Below are 3,603 nucleotides of genomic sequence, written 5' to 3' on the forward strand. Positions count from 1 at the left end.
AAACCAGTACAACAGGCAGGCTATCAGCAGCATGATACGCTGCTCTTCAGCCATAGAATAGACAAAGAAACAACAGAAAGAATACACATAAGTTACATAACGGTGGGTAATAAAACAGTAGACACATAAAGACAAACACGGAGCCGTTCACACTCGACGATAATCCACACTACAAACTGTTGACACGACGCACAAACACGGAAGATGTTGATGGCACAGGTGAACGATGGAGTGCGACGGTGAACACTGAACAGTAAACACGACGGCACACACGAGACACTGATGGCGATGATCTCCGGCGCGCGAACTTCTGCCAGTACCCGCGGCGGCTCAGTTATACACCGACCGTGGGTCCACCGCGCATGCGCGAAAATAACTGCCCTCTAGGGACAGGCACAACAGCGCACCGGTGGTGAAAGCTCGCGGAAACGATACATCCATATCAAACACTATTGACAGTTTTTGAAGATTGAGACAAGGACCGCTGTTTCTTAATATCAAACAGAACAGTGTTCCAACTCTTACTTAAAGGATACCGCTCACCTCTGTTTATAATATTGTCAGATAGCCGGATTTCTATGGCTTCTTTCACTACACAGTCCCAATACCGCGTCGCAGAGGCAACCACTTGTGTCTCACCGTACAACATTTTATGTCCATCTATTTATGTCTTTCTATTTCACGCCATTTCGGCGATTTGCGCGTCGATGGGGATGAAATGATGTTTAGGACAACACAACACTCAGTCCCTAAGCGGAGAAAATCTCCGACCCAGCCGGGAATCGAACCCTGGCCCTTCCGTAAGACAATGTTCCACCACAGCAGATTTTTCTGGCTGAAATAAACGCATGTGGCGATGATGCTCCACGCAAATAAACTGGACCGTACGAATTGTTTGTCCAGTATAGACTTTCCCGGAAAGGCAGGGAATCTTGTAGACTCCGGGCTTTCTCAAACTTAAATCATCCTTCACTGAGCCCAACAGGGCTCTGGTCTTAGCTGGCAGACGGAATGCACTTTTAATATCAAATTCCTTCCGATGGTTCCCGCTAAGGTGCAATCTGTAGAGCACGACGGATCTGATTGTCAGTATAACCATTCTGCTTGAACACAGCGTTTAGATGGTCCACTTCTTGTGTCAAACTACCTGCATCCGAGATGTCGTATGCTCTTTTTACCAATGTACGTAGGACCCCGTTGAGTTGGTACAATGGATGACAATTTGATGCATGAAATGTTGGTCCGTATGAGTGGGCTTGGACGATAAACACTATGTCCTAATGTCCCATCGTCCCTCCTGTGGACCAAGACATCTAAAAACGCAAGTTTTCCATCCTTTTTAACTTTCATCGTGAACTTAATGTTGGGATGCAACGGGGTCCTACGTACATTGGTAAAAAGAGCTTATGCCATCTCTAATGCACACAGTTTGACACAAGAACTGGACCACCTAAAGGCTGTGTTTAACAGAATGATTATACCGACAATCAGATCCGTCGCGGTCTACAGATTGCACCTTCACGGGAACCAACGGAAGATACAAGCAAATCGGTGGCATTCTTACCTTTTGCAGGGAGCATATCTTCAAAAATACGTATAATTTTAAAGGGATTTTATATTAAAAGTGTATTCCGTCCGCCAGCTAAGACCAGAGCACTGCTGGGCTCTGTGATGGATGATATGGGTTTGAGGAAGCACGGGGCTACAAGATTACCTGCCACTGTGGGAAAGCCTATATTGGACAAACGATTCGTACAGTCCAGGCTCGATGCGTGGACCATCATCGCCACATACGTTTATTTCAGCCAGGAAAATCTGCAATGGCGGAACATTGCCTTAGTGAAGGACATAACATTGTAAGTAGGCTGTTTATGTTTTCTTTATGTAAGTAGGCGGGCTATGTAAGTAGGCTATTAATGTTTACTTTATGTAAGTAGGCTGTTTAGATTTTTATATTGGTAATGCCACGTAGCGCTCTGTATGAAAATCACTGGCTGTGCTGTGTGCAGTATGTGGCTAGTTTGCATTGTTGTCTGCCATTGTAGTGTTGGGCAGCGGCAGCTGGATGTGAACAGCGCGTAGCGTTGCGCAGTTGGAGGTGAGCCGCCAGCAGTGGTGGATGTGGGGAGACAGATGGCGGAGTTTTGAAAAATGTCATGAACTGCTGTATATGAAACTTCCTGGCAGATTAAAACTGTGTGCTCGACCGAGACTCGAACTCGGGACCTTTGCCTTTCGCGGGCAAGCGCTCTACCAACTAAGCTACCGAAGCACGACTCACGCCCGGTACTCACAGCTTTACTTCTGTCAGTACCTCGTCTCCTACCTTCCAAACTTTACAGAAGCTCTCCTGCGAACCTTGCAGAACAGCACTCCTGAAAGAAAGGATATTGCGGAGACATGGCTTAGCCACAGCCTAGGGGATGTTTCCAAAATGAGAGGTTCGCAGGAGAGCTTCTGTAAAGTTTGGAAGGTAGGAGACGAGGTACTGACAGAAGTAAAGCTGTGAGTACCGGGCGTGAGTCGTGCTACGGTAGCTCAGTTGGTAGAGCGCTTGCCCGCGAAAGGCAAAGGTCCCGAGTTCGAGTCTCGGTCGGGCACACAGTTTTAATCTGCCAGGAAGTTTCATATCAGCGCACACTCCGCTGCAGAGTGAAAATCTCATTCTGGAAACATCCCCTAGGCTGTGGCTAAGCCATGTCTCCGCAATATCCTTTCTTTCAGGAGTGCTAGTTCTGCAAGGTTCGCAGGAGAGCTTCTGTAAAGTTTGGAAGGTAGGAGACGAGGTACTGCCAGAAGTAAAGCTGTGAGTACCGGGCGTGAGTCGTGCTTCGGTAGCTCAGTTGGTAGAGCGCTTGCCCGCGAAAGGCAAAGGTCCCGAGTTCGAGTCTCGGTCGGGCACACAGTTTTAATGTGCCAGGAAGTTTCATATCAGCGCACACTCCGCTGCAGAGTGAAAATCTCATTCTGGAACTGCTGTATATATTATGAATATTGAGATAAATACATTGTTTGTTCTCTATTAGAATCTTTCATTTGCTAAGACTATCAGTAGTTAGTGCCTTCAGTAGTTTGAATCTTTTATTTAGCTGGCAGTAGTGGCGCTCGCTGTATTGCAGTAGTTCCAGTAACGAAGATTTTTGTGAGGTAAGTGATTTGTGAAAGGTATAGGTTAAAGTTAGTCAGGGCCATTGTTTTGTAGAGGTTATTGAAAGTCAGATTGCGTTGCGCTAAAAATATTGTGTGTCACTTTAGTGAATGTTTGAGTACGTTCAGTTTTGCTCAGCTGTTTGAAAAGCAAATAGTGTAAGAGGTTTATCAGCACAGTCGTGTATAAATTTTTCAAAGGGGACGTTTCATAACATGTACGGTGAGACACAAGTGGTTGCCCCAGCGTCGCGGTATTAGGACTGTGTAGTGAATGAAGCCATTGAAATTCCGCTAATAGACAATATTACAAACAGAGATAAGGGGTATCCTTTAAGTAAGAGTTAGAAACTTATTTTGTTTGACATTAAGAAACAACGGTCTACGTTTCAGTCATCAAAAGCTGTCAAAAGTGTTTATAGATTTATCGTTACCGCGATCTTTCACCAACGGTGC

The 3,603-nt window shown here is 45.7% G+C and overlaps 1 non-coding gene across 1 annotated transcript; it reads left to right on the forward strand.

The window, feature by feature from the left end:
* The first annotated feature begins 2,827 nt into the window (after positions 1 to 2,827).
* On the forward strand, positions 2,828 to 2,902 carry Trnas-cga (transfer RNA serine (anticodon CGA)). The gene has a single exon. It is a non-coding gene; the product is annotated as a tRNA-Ser (tRNA).
* Positions 2,903 to 3,603: the final 701 nt, after the last annotated feature.

The sequence above is a fragment of the Schistocerca cancellata genome, chromosome 1, assembly GCF_023864275.1.
Source record: "Schistocerca cancellata isolate TAMUIC-IGC-003103 chromosome 1, iqSchCanc2.1, whole genome shotgun sequence".
In the NCBI taxonomy this organism is placed as follows: domain Eukaryota; kingdom Metazoa; phylum Arthropoda; class Insecta; order Orthoptera; family Acrididae; genus Schistocerca; species Schistocerca cancellata.